The 14,311-nt window shown below is 40.2% G+C and overlaps 1 protein-coding gene across 2 annotated transcripts in view; it reads right to left on the reverse strand.

Moving 5' to 3' along the window:
* The window catches only part of LOC137619445 (uncharacterized), a 465,634-nt gene that overhangs the window by 450,047 nt on the left and 1,276 nt on the right, over positions 1-14,311 (reverse strand). The window lies entirely within an intron of this gene.

The raw sequence follows: 14,311 nt of genomic DNA on the forward strand, positions 1-14,311 counted from the left end.
TGACAGATGTTGCATCCCTGGTTGCCACTCCGTGTTACAGGGCCAGGAAGACTGGCCTGAATACAGTGGTGACTGGGGCGGCGTCCAGTTATAACTGGCTGGACGATGCTGCTGCTGCTGCTCTGGTGGTGCCTGCGAGGGTGCTGGTTGTGGTGGATGCCAGAACTGCTGCTGCTGAGGGGGCTGCCAAGGTTGCTGCTGCTGTGGGCCTGGCCAGGTCATTATCATTGGTTGTTGATGTGGCTGCTGGAAGACCTGACGCCGCTGCCTGTAGCGGTGTACAAGGTTGAGGCACTCTATCTGGAACTCATGCCAGTAGTCCTCTGGGATGGCACGCATGTGGCCTTCCAGCAGGCACGAAAAATCGTGAACTATCTTGTGCTGGCCGGTGAATGAGGTCGCCAAGGATTCTGCTTTGGACATAATCTGAAACATACAAACATTGTAACAACTTAGTACAGCATTTTAATGCAACAGATTGCACATTCTATGTCAAAAAAAAATGGATGAAACTGGAATACAATCTACATGTAGACATTTGGATTCTCACATTTTTCACTACAGTACTGATGTCCTTGTCGGACACCCAGGTGTTGCTGGGTGTGGTGTCTACTGTTGTTGGGGTGGACCGCTTCCCCTTGCCCTTTTCCTTCCAGGTGCTGGTAGATACTTGGCTGTGGGAACCTGTGGACCTCTCTTCATCATTGTCTCCGTCGCTGACCGTCACTGCACCTGATTCTGAGCCAGGAAACTGCTCACTGGAGACTGTCTCTCCCCGGACGATGTGTTGTATGACGAAAGCCCACGTTTCCATGATGTGGTCCTCACAGGCACTCCTTTGGGCCTGGACAGCTCCACTCTTCTTCTCCTTCATAATCTTCATCACCCTGGTCCTCAAGTTCTCGTAACGCTTCTTACATTGGGCACTAGTGGCAGGAGGCTCCAGCTGCTTTCCAAGTTGGTCCCACCGGCTGTTCTTGGCTACCACGTTGATCCACTCCTGTCAAACAGCATGGGGTTCTCCTTCACAAGGTCGGCCAACACAGTCTCTGCCTCTTCTGTCCAGTGGTAATCAGGGATTTCTTTCTTCGACATCCGAACCCGCTTCTTCTGCTTCATCTCGTCCTCACTGGATGGCTATCTCTGGCTTGTATCCTGCTGTGTCTCCGGGATCACGAGATCGAAACTTGATATTGATGAGTGAGGAGAATTATCTCGATCAGCGGTTTCTGCCTCTAGCATCTTGTCTTCTAGCCTTCTCCCCCTTCCTTTTGTCAGCCTGGTTCTTGGCATGTTGTCTCTTCGCTGGCGAGCTCTGGAATGGCGAGCAGTGTCCTCAAAGCTTATATACCCCCCAACACCCACGCAGCTCCACTGTCGGGGAGTAGTCGTGAACTAGCATGAACTTGTCGTGATCTGGGGTGAACTGGTCGTGAACCGGCGTGAACTGGTCGTGAACCAGCGTGAACTGGTCGGGAACTGGCGTGAACTGATCGTGAAGTGCGTAAACTAGTCGTGAACTGCTCGTGCCATCAATGCGTGAAGTACATGTGACCATGTCAGTGGGAAGGCACAGCCATACTGCGACGCGCTCATATTCTTGAACATGTCGTCAATTAGTCGTGAACTCGACGTGAACTGTTCGTGAATTATTCGTGGCAGTTCGTGACAGTCGTGGCATGGCACGCATTGCCACGCACTGGCACGCATCCTCCCGCATCGTCCCGCACTATTCACGATGCGTTCACGAACAGTTCGCTCATAGTTCACGAAAATTTTGTCGTGACCAAAATTTTTAACATTTCAAAATTCTCGCCACGACAGCCACGATTGTCACGACAAGTTCACGACAAGTTCACTCCAGTTCACGCATAGTTCACACCAGTTCACGACTCGAGTCGTGACATTGCATGCCACAAATTCGCGCAAGTGTCAGGGTCCCTTTAGTATAACGGAGAGGGTGTTTGCTCGGATTCTGATTAAGAAAATTCATAAATAACATAAAGATTGATAGGGAAAGAACAGTATAAGATTAAGCAAAGAACGTGATGAGAATAAAGTTTTTGTTATGGAACAGAAATTAGGTATAGTAATTTACAAGGGTCAATAAAAATAAATCATAGTAACACTATTAGTAATTCAACACAGAAATTTATAATGACAAATGGCTCAAAAGATCATTTATTGATTGATTATAAGTTTCAAGCATGTGAGTGAAATGTGTTAGATTATGTAAGTTACAGTTTGACTACTCTAGCGTTTTTATTGGTCAAATACTGGGGAAATATAATTTCATATGACCGATTAAAACATTTATGGATGGGATATCTTTGAAAAAGGAAAAGCAAAAGGTGAGGATAGAATATGTAGGATAGAAAAAGAATAGGATAATTAGTCACGAATGTAGGGTAGAATTGATATTTTGTTTGAGATGTTCTAGCACTACAAGGAATTAGTGAACATAAACTACAGTAATTAGTGGGAGATAGAATAAATGTAAGCCAGAGTAAATGTTTGGTGTTGATTGGAATGTAAGATGATGGACCACTGATAGTTGATACACATAATGGAACTGGTAAATTTTTATATTTACTATTATAAGAATAAAAATCAATAATCGATGAGCAATACATGAAAGTGAAAGACAAATAATAAAAATGCTTCAAATATTTGTCAGCAACATTTACTACTTTGAATATTCTGTAGCAAAAGGTAACGTATAATATTTTGAACATGAACAAACAATAATGATGCCTCATTTAGGGATTTTGACCCATTTATAATTAATGACTGGTCTCCTTGAAATGAATTTTCAGAGAGACAAGAATGTAAATGTAGCTATGGTAATCAAGTAATTGTAGTGAGCAAGGAAGCTGTTAGATGATCATTGAGAGGCGAAGTGAATGCAACTAAACTTTATAAAAACAATCATCAAGCTCTTTATACAGCGACTTGCAAGCAAGAACGTCACAAAAACTCAAACATGAAAAAGTTTTTGCTAGCATAAAAACACAGGATGGTTTATTAACAGTGCATGGAAGAGCAAGTGATAAGATAAAAAGCAAAACCATTACAGTGTACGAGTGTGTATGAAACACGTGCGGTATATGGCTTCCCGGCTAAAAATTACATCCATGTGAAATAGGGTGCCCTGCTCTAGAGAGGCGAACTTTAGGTGGATCATCTGTCAAAAAATGCAGGTTTTAGGCAGTCAATGTTTGCTATAAATGTTGATGCAGAAAGCCTTCGGCGTTTGACAGATCATGAAGAAAGGGCTCATGTAAGGGGGCGGTAGCGATGACTTGCTAGTGTCATTACGCAAGAAAACGTGTGTTGCCAAATGCAGATCTATCGGTATGTGTAAGGGTAGAAGCATGTAGTAAATTTTTCCACAACTTAACGTAAGCGCTAGAGATTGTTGGAGGAAGTTGCAAACGGAAAACTTTCAGCAGGGACAACAATGGGTCGTCATATACAATTTTAGCTTCTAAGTCATCAAGGGCATACATAGGAGTGGTTCTAACTCCCAGGAGGATCCAGCTGGAGTCCTTGCAGCAGGACATCAAAGCTGCTTTGAGGGCACGATGTGAATGTTAAACCATTCTGTTAGCAGTAGAGTTGTAGGCAATTATCTGATGTAGGATGATTCCAAGGAGATTCGCTAATGATATCCACAATTGAGATGTGGACGTGGTACCCTTGTTAAAAGTAATATGCTCAGGGACACCAAATAATGCTATCCATCCTGAGAAAAAGGCAGATGTACACAAGGCAAACGTTACAGCTTTCTTTGGAATGTGAATGTGAGTGCCGCTGAAGTTGAGGAAATGTGCCCTCTCCTGAATCCATGTGTCGATGTACTTTTGAGGTTTGGTATGATGTACAAGTGCTGACTCAACCCTTAGCATCCTTAATAACGCCATGCCAAATGAATTCCATCTTCAGTAGCTGTGCAGTAGAACAGCGCAAGGGATGCGAATGGCCATGATTGAAATCAAATACCTGTCAGCACATGGGAGCAGGTATCCACGGTCTAGGTCTATCTGTACTGATGTCACAGAGGAGGGTGGCGCTGGAGTCATCGAGAAGGACGTCCTCCAAACAAAATGATGTGCAGGATTTCCTACATGCTTGATACTCTGAATCTTTTCACTGGGCATCTGCCAAGACATTGTAATCCAATCCTAAATGAATGGACACCAATGTGTTTCTTAACAGGGCATAGGAAATGAGATTCATTTTCCCAGGGACGTGTTACAGGATACTATCTTATTCAACCATGGCGAAGAGATGTCGAAGTTAACGGTCAGGCCACACATTGGATTTTTGAGTGAAGGAAAGCACCAGAGGCATGTGGTCCGTGCAAATGACGCAGGGAGTACCTTCCAAGAAATGTCGAAAGTCATGGACAGCCAAGTGCAATGCCAGCAATTCGTGATCAGAGGTAGAATAGCCGCATTGCCACTTTGACAGTTTTTTACTGGAGAAGGCTAATGGGATGGGCCAGCCGTTGGCCACCTGCTCGAATACTGCCCCAAAAGCAATGTCGCTGGAATCAGTGGAGAGAAGGGGAGGTACATGAGGCACGGAAAAGCGAGAGCAACAGCGGTTTATAGGGCATTCTTTGCGCTGCAGAAGACCGATTCTTGAAAGGGACCCCACTTCAGGTGTTTCGGATTGCCCTTGAGGGAGTCGTAGAGGGGGCAAGAGTGGCAGCGATGGCTGGTAGGAAATGGTGGTATTAGTTGATCATGCCCAAGAATTCTTGCAGTGCTTTGATTGTTGAGTTGTGGGAAAGTTCTGAATGGCTGCTACCTTCTCAGGTAGAGGGTGGACTCCTTCATGAATGATGTGGTGCCCTAGGAGCAATACATTGGCGGAAAAGGTACACTTGTTGTACCAGATTGCAAGGCTAATTCTGTTGTAGGGGGTCAAGCATGATGAGTAGGTGACGGAGGTGTTCCTCTTAGGAGGAAATGAACAGAAGTGTGTTGTCCACGTAATATATGCAGAAGGGGAGGTCCCCTATGATGCCATCCATGAGACGTTGAAAAGTGGCCTCAGCATTATGAAGGTGTATGTACTGAAAGGGGTGGTAATAGTGGTCTTGGGGATGTCTTCTGGGTTCATGGGCACCTGATAATACCCCTTGAGGAGGTTGAGCATGGAGAAAACCTTCACATTGTGCAAGGAGGAGGTCAGGTTAGCAATCTTTGAGAGGTGGTTATGACTCGGTTCTGTCTGCATATTCAGGCGATTGTAATCACCACACGGTCGCAGGGTGCCCTCTTTCTTCAGAACAATGCATAAGGGTGATGACCATAGTCTTACGGTCTATTGGCAAAGGCCTATTTCTTTCATTTTAGTGAGCATTTGTTTATTGGCTGCCAAATGATTCGGTGCCAGACTCCTGAACCTGGCGAATATTAGGGGTTCGGTCATCTTGATATGGTGATAAATACCGTGTTTGGCGGGAACCACGTGCAATTGACGAAGTTCTGAATGGGAAAATTCTGGGTACGATGGGAGGAGTAGGGCGTGGGTATCTGTGGGTGCACTGATGTGGAGAGCGAGGTCGGAGAGGCTGGGTGAAGAGGTGTTGAAGAACAAGTTCCAGCGTTGACTATCTGTTGTTGAGTAACATCGACCAGGAGTTGGTAATGTAAGAGGAAATCGCACCAAGGATTAGTCTAGGCAAGATATGGTCAAAATGGGGTCAACCAGCCACTTAATGCAATAGTTTCTTTGAGTGTTTCTTCCAGACACCTTATATGTATAAACACTTATAAAAAGTACACTGAAATCTGAGCATTGGAACATTTGTTTAAATCGGCATGAATATACATATCGTCTGAACTCCAAAATGTGAACTTTTCTTGAATAACCAAGTGACAAATATTAATAATGTGGAAATATTTGATTTCAATAGTGAATTATTCTTCTGATTCAAATAGTTGAAGCCTCTTTGTTGAAAATAAGACTTAAGGAGGAAGTAAGGGTAAAAATACACTGAATTCATGACAAAATCATACAATATGTATAATGCATTCATCAAACTTTTATGAGAATATTGAAAATATTACACAAACGTAACAAAAAATTAAAGGAACTAGAAGCATACACCGTCACCAAGCAGAGATGTACTATTTCTATCAATTCTTCCCAGATCACCAAAATTGATGTTGAAGATGTTTGAACAGATACCCTTGCATTGTTCACAGATAAACTTACATAGCAATCCATTCTTTCAACAAGAACTTCGAAGTGTAGAACATCCGGTTTTACAGCTACACCTCACAATCTCAAGGAGATCTCGAGGAGCTAGTTCAAATTTGTGGTAAGAGAAACCCTTCCCTCGTCACAGACTTTCCATCCCCACTATGTTTGATCCATGGTGTACACACAAAGCCATTCCTGTACTTGGTAGTACACTCTCAAAGAGTGATATTTGAGTGCATCAGATGTTGGGGGGATTGACCGGGGGTTGATACTGGAAATACTGGTGGTTTTCTTTTTTCACAAAAATGCCTGTACTGCAAAGCAATCATTGTTTCTCCATCTGTCCCATTATAGAGTATCACCATAGCTCTTTCCCATGCAGTGATGATATTGTCTTTTGTCATGGTGTTCCGAAGAAAAATTGTGTTTGGCTAACGAAAGTCTTGTCTTTCATTTTACTAAGAGCTGCATGCTTGCCTATTCCATGTAGCTTTGAAGTGGTATCGCATCCCAGGACAGCATGAAGGAATGGTATGTGATCACTTTCAGTCTCACCAAGCTTTTCTTGGGTAGATTTAATGTTCCATGACCTGAAGGCCTTCTTCTTTTGAGATTTGGGATCTGGCTTGAAAAACAAGTTGTGACATGTGTCTATGCCATGATAACAGAGAAGAACAAGCAAATCAGTGCCATCTCTGACCAATATGTTCTCACAACGAGCAGCAGAAGCAACTGAAGTTTGAATTATCAAAAATCTGCATCTCCTGCTGCATGAATAACCTGGCAACCACTTTTCTTCAATCATTCGCCAAACATGTGCAAAAATAGTTATTTGCTTTCTTTGGTGGCAAGGAGTTCCTCCTTTTGGCTTTGCAGTTTCATTTCTGCAGAAAAGTGAACGGTTGTTCCCAGTACTCCATTATTTCTTCGATGATGGGCGCAATCTTTTGTAGATGTAGCGATTGAACACCCTTCAAAGACCATGATAGATTTTCCAGACTTTTTGGCTACATAGCGACTGTAGCTTTCAAGGATCTCAACTCAGTTGTTTCCACGGATCCAAACAACAATGTGTAGCTATGCACCTCCATCCAGTATGTATTGAGCCTCTTCTTCTGGACTCAGATATCGCAAGTCATAGTGCCCCATTCCATCTGCCAAGGTCGATTTATTTGCTGCTTTCAGTAATGTCTTGGAATCAAACAGAGCAGTTGGGTAAGCGGCCAACTCATAAGATATCTGGGGAAGATCATTACACTTGGTTCCTGCTTTTATCAGTCTCTGAAACAAAATATTAGGGGCAATGCAAACATTGTCTTCACCGATGCCAACTGTAGATTTCGCATCCATGGCTGTGACCTGTGCCTATCTTTTGAAGACAAACTGATGTTTTCTTTCCATTCATTGGCTCCAGAATTGCACTCCCAATAACTTCTGCTGTGTCAATATTAACAGACGCTGGAGCTGTGATACCAGTGGCAATATTGCACAAGTCCTTGGTGTCAGTGAAGGGATTTCTCGACTGAAAAAAGCTGACTTGTGCCACTGTATCCTTGCTATTTCTAGCAATCCTGACATGAGATACATCCTTGTGCTGCTCACTACTCATGTACTGAACTGATGTAAATTGTTGCATTGCATCATTCGTTTCTGCACAAGACGTACAGGAAAGAACCCACAAGGCTCTCTGAGCTTCAATCATTCCTCGTTCTCTGATCATGCCCCCTACCAGCTTCAAACTTCTCATGAAGTCTTGCTCGATCACCAGGTCTGTGGACAACCCATCCCAAAGTTGATCAGATCTGTGAACCGCATGAAGAACGGTTGCGATATGTGCATATATATCTAACTTTTAATTTTTTGCAGATATATACACAGATTTGGTGTAGAAATTGAGTCCACTAGCTGCTAAGTATAGCAATATTTCAAAGAGCCTTTGAAGATGGAGTTCTCAGTGTCTAGATCTTTTTGCTTTTAGAAACCTTCTCATGGGGTCGATCATTTTCATGTATTAAAGCCACAGGGACGCCGTTCGATTTTTCTCCAGAACGAGTTTTTCAGGGTCCGTTGTCTCAGCAATTCTGTGGACGATTTGACACAATTCTATACCAGCTGCTGGTTTTCCCCCTGACAACAAATCTCCCAGCAGTGTATCTAATACACCAAGATCTTCTGGCAGCTTGAGTTGATGTGTTTCAGCATTGGAGCCTGCGTCCACAGGATCGCTTCCATCAGTAGGTCCCTCAACTTTCTCGCATTGTGATTCAATGTTTATCATGGGATGGCAGAAACTTACTGATATTGGGGAGATATCTATATTGTAGACTTTGGCTACTATCAACATGTTGAGTATGGAATCCACTAACAGATGTCCCCTAACTGCTATTGCCATAGCTTTGCTCGATAGCATGTGTGCAACTGAATTTGGAAAATAAACCACTTTGAGAAGCTCCTGCAGTCCAGAACCGGAAATCGGGTGTCCAATACAACGTAGGTATCTCATTTTTGTTAGGAACTCTCCCAGACAGACACAAAATTAGCGCTATTCACTGTCATGGGGTTCTTTTTCTATCATATTGTGAGCTTTCCACCAAAGTGGCTGGTCAAATATTATCTCAAAAGTAGCCTTGTATCTCCTTGTGGGGTCACAAAGGAATTTGAGTGTTGAATAAATATATGTGAGATCATTTGAGTTCAAGTTTATCATTGGCAAAAAGATCACCAATGATTTACCTGGATACTCTCCTTCGGCAATCATCTAAATGTATCTGTCCTAAAGAGGTCTTGGTGTTTGTACAATTGCCACTACTTTCCAGAGAATATCAGATGATATGAACAGCAATTTGCCTGGGGTTCTCCAGGAGTCGATAAGATAAAGTAAACTTTGGCTCCATCGCTATAATGTATGGATGGATGTGAATTTCTCCCACAACTACAATTTCCTTCAGTTGGACATCCTTTCATGGTATTTGCTTGTCCTTTCTCAAACTTGGCGTTATCACTGCTATAATTCCCATTCCACGAAATGTGCTTTTACCGTCAAGAGTTGGGATATCGTGGTTGGCATTGTCACCCACATATTGATGGAAATTCCCGTAGCAGTTGGTATATGCATTATTATTATTATTATTATTATTATTATTATTATTATTATTATTATTATTATTATTATTATTATTATTATTATTTCAATGAATGGTGTTAAATTAGTAAAAAAAATAAATGCTATTATCAAGACTGCATAAGATTTTGGTAGACTTTTACTATGTCATTTTCATAGCCTCAGTGACCAAGATAAACTACAAATAGAAACTATTGAAAATAGTGGCTTCTCTATTAATATCTTGCCTGGACTAGATTAGCAATATGATATGAACAATTAGAAACTTCCAGTGATATTGGATACTTCTAAATAATAATGTGAGGTTATCTTAACCATGGGTGGGGGTCACAGATCTGTTGGCAGCAACTAGGAGGACGTCAGCAGATTTACACAGACTTGGCAGAAGAGAATAGCAAGCATGCGTGTCTATCAAAAATCGCACGACCATACCTGCATCATATAGAAAGGAAAGATTAGAGACAAGGGAGGCCACAGTTTTAGGCCACTGACAAACTGTTCAAACATTTCCTTGCAGCAGCCTAAAATTTCTAGTGGTAGCAGCATAATTGAAGACAACGGGCATCAGTAAGTGACTGTAGAGTTTGTTGGCTGGGACGTGATTTGATGGTGGGTAATTGGCAGTTCTATCACTGCTCTGGCACTTCCCATGGTGGGCATCTGTGTCCTACTGCATTCACGTCAACCTCAGTCGATGTTGAATTGTTGTCCACTTCTTCAGAAGTGGAGGCATTGATGGAGGTCTTGAAGGTGGTGAAGTGACTACCAATAAGGGCATCAGGTCCTTCATGGGAAAAGTATTGACATCAGGGATGGCCGCTCGTACAGGTTTGGGTAGACGCCGTACCCAAAGGTCATGAAGTAGATTCATTTTATGAGGAGAGCTGTCTGCGGCAGGTTGCAGGTGAGCGATAATGGTTATTTTCCTAAGGGCGAGTGAAGCTTTTTGGTTCCCCAACGATTGTTGAGAGAGTTGAATAAGTTTCGTTATCCAGGCGGCTGGTGATGGCGAGTACTGCTCCAGGAGGTAAGATTTTAGGGTGACGTATGTAATTGGTGTCTCCTTTCTTGCACAGCCAATCTGAGATTTCCAGGAAAATGTCCTTGGGGACCAGTGCAAGAACATAATCTGCATTGGTGATTGACTGAGACACACACTTGATGCGAAACTGGACTTCAGCATGCTGGAACTAGGTGAATGCTTCTCCACTTGCAAAGGGCACCAGTTTCCTTAAGTCAGTGTGTACCAAAGAAGTAAGTTCAGAGGGCTGCAGTGAAGGGGCAGGTAGGAGGGAGCGGACACTCACTGGTCACCAATGTGTAAGCGAGCCATTAGGTGATAACTTAGAGGTGAGGTGAATCCAACTAAAATTTATTAGACAATCATCAAGTTTTTATACAGCAAAATGTGAGCAAGAACGTCACAGACATTCAAACATTAAAAACCTTGTGCTAGTATGAAAACACAGGGTGGTCTATCAACTGTGCAGGGAAGAGCAAGTGATAAGATAAAAAATCAAAACCATTACTGTGTACGAGCGTGTATGAAACACGAGTGGTACAGTAGTGTAGCCTAAACTGCATGCTATGATATATTGAAACATTTCAGGAATGTAATCATTTTATTGCCCTATGTCTAGAATGATGATAATAATCATTAGATGTTTTAGAGTTGGCAAAAAGAAAGCCTTGTAAAGAGTAATGGGTATTACAGAGCATGATTACATCCATGGTTAAACGTTTGGGAAGATTACAATATATGTTAAACTTGATAAGGGATACAATAATGATTGGTCAAGGGCATTGGCTAGAATATGCTCTGTGAATAGAGACTGAAAGGATTGAGATACAGGCTTTTGTATAGACATATACTAATAATATATCGCAAAGAGTTGTTGTTAATGGGCCCCATAATGAGTATAGGTACATGATATTTGGTGTTCCTTTGGGTAGCGTTCCTGACCCATTACTTTTTATACTACATACACATGCATATGCAGATGATGCTACTCTCTTTGCATCAATTTTATCTCTTGGTGTTTGAAATGGGGTTGCTGAATCACTTAATAGAGATCTACCTAAATTTAGTGCAAGGTGCAAATTATGGGGCATGAAGTTTAATCATAATAATACTCAAAGTATGATTGTGAGTAGGTCAAGGACAGATGTTCCTTAATATCCAGATCTTAGCACTGATAACGTTTCTTGAACTTTGTATTACTCTTAAAATTTTTGCTGTGATTCTTGACACCAATTTTACTTTAGGTCTGTTTCTTCTTCAATTGCACAAAAAATTGGGTTATTGAGAAAGTCTTGTAAGATTTTTTATGATCAGTCTAATCTGATGAAGTGTTTTAATTCTTTCATTCTTTCTCGTTTCGAGAATTGTTCTCCTGTCTGGTCTTCAGGTGCTGATTCTCATCTAAATTTGGTGGACAGAAATTTGCGGTCTACTAAATTTCTTATTCCTGATCTAGATATTAATTTTTGGCACCGTAGTTTAATTAGTTCGTTATGCATGTTGCATACGATTTTTCCTGATTCTGACCATCCTTTACATTCAGATCTTGCCGCACAACACCATCCTGTTCGTAATACTAGGCTTGTTAATTTTGATAATTAGGCCTTCATCATTATGCGACTCAATACTACACAGTATTCTAGAAGCTTTATTCCAGCTGTGACCAAGTTGTGGAATGATCTTCCTTATTAGGTAGTTGAATCTGTAGAACTTAAAAAGTTCAAACTTGCAAATGTTTTCATTTTGAACAGGCTGACATAAGTCTCTTTTAAAAGTTTATTTATGGAAGCTCGGTTTTAATGTTATTACTGTTCTTATCATATTTCATCTTAATTGTTCATTGCTTCTCATATAGTTTTTTTTTAGTTCCTTAATTCCTTTCTTTGCTGGTCTTTTTTCCCTGTTGGAGCCCTCGGACTTAGAGCATCCTGCTTTTTTAACTTCGCTGTTAAAAAACCTTAATTTTAATCGGAAAATCTCCGTGAAAAAATATAGTTTTCAGCCGTATTTCACTAAAATACGGGCCACAGTAATTTTACCATACTTTGTTATTATCTTTCACGGGTTGGTGACCGTAATATCACTTCTTTACATCAATATATCCGTTTTTAAAACGGTAAAGATCCGGCAATAAATATTGCCAGACTTTTACAGTTATTTTAATTAAAATTTTCGACAGTGTAGGGTTTCAGCTTACCTAGTAATAATAATAATAATAATAATAATAATAATAATAATAATAATAATAATAATAATAATATTGAAGTTGTAGATAACTGTGAAAGCCAGAAGTTACATTGATAATAACTTACAAAAGAAAGTTGCTGGTCAGCTGGAATGATCTCATCGTGTAGGCTTACAGGATCATCTGTGCTACATAGCCAACAGAAAATATTCACGTAATTAAAGCAAAGAATATCCCTGTAAACTGATAAACGAATAATATCTATGCTCAATAATCTCCTCATAGTATCCATGGCCAACAACAGACACAATTTAGCCTACTATGACTAAATCCGTTCTCCTAGCGTTACATAAGATAACATTAAACAAAATCAGAACTAGGGAAACCAAATTTGTTCAACTCTTATTATTAACGAAAATCAAAAGGAAAATATTTTTTTTTTCTCTCGTCGAAGCACATCTGAAGATTGAAAATATATGCAGAAAACCATAATTTTCAACTTCTATATGCACTGTTACTACTATTTTATAAAGTGAATGTTACGGTGGTGGGTATTACGATGAGATTGTCTTGTGTTAATATTAGGTGGCAGTAGATGGAATATGTTGATGGAATATACATGTAATACTTTGAACACAAATATAAAGGTCTGTAGTGATATGAGTTCTGGTAATTTGAGCATTACCCTAATAACTTTTTTTTTGTGTGTGTGTGCAACAAACAATTGATCTATAAGTGTTTTGAATGTCCCTACCCAAACTGCTGATCAATACAATAAAACTGGATATAGTGTAGAGTAATATATTAGTTTTAGGGAATCTTTAGTTACATTGTCTTTAATTCTATATATTACACCTGTAACTTAAGATATTCTAAAACAAGCTTGCTGTAAATGAGCTTTCCAAGTTAATTTTCCTTCAATTATTACACCTAGGAATTTGATGTGGTTGACTTGACTCAATGATTTACTATTCAAGTGTACATCAATACTATTTTGAATTGAATGTATGGAACTAGATAGAATATAGAATGTCTTTGAAATATTCAGTGTTGATTTGTGGGCTCTAATCAAATTTGATACATTTACTAGTTCTTTATTTAGAATTACTACAATGTTTTTAATGTTTTGACCCTGTACATATGTTGTGGTATCATCTGCAAACAACAAAAACTTTAATTTAGTACTTGTATGTATTATATCATAGCCATATATTAAAAAGAGGATTGCTCCCAGAATAGACCCTACAGGAACACCGCCCCTGACCGTACTGTAGGAAGAAGATTTGTGATTGTATATTGTAAATTGTGTTCTGGAGAATAAATAGTTTTCTAAAAAGTTATGAGCTTTTCCGAGTTAGCCATATATGCTTAGTTTGTGCAGCTAAATACGATGGGATATGGTATCAAATGCCTCGCTTAGGTCACAAAACACTAAAATTTGATTACTTTTCTTATCTAATGCATCATGAATACTTTGGCGAAGTTGGTGAATAGCTAATTCGTGAAGAGAGAAAATTTTGTAAAGTAGTCAATTAGTCTAATGGCAACAAATTTTTCAAATATTCAACTATTGTTTGGAATGATAGAGACCGGCCAATAATTATTACAATTAGAGTTTTCACTTTTCTTAAATGTTGGTATCAATTTTGCTACTTGCAATTGTTTAGGAGAGATACCCTTTGTAAAATATCTATTTCTAATGAACTCTACAATGGGGAAATTTCATTAGTACATTCCGTAAGTATTTTTATATTGATGTTATCAA

Source organism: Palaemon carinicauda, chromosome 2, assembly GCF_036898095.1.
Source record: "Palaemon carinicauda isolate YSFRI2023 chromosome 2, ASM3689809v2, whole genome shotgun sequence".
NCBI lineage: Eukaryota > Metazoa > Arthropoda > Malacostraca > Decapoda > Palaemonidae > Palaemon > Palaemon carinicauda.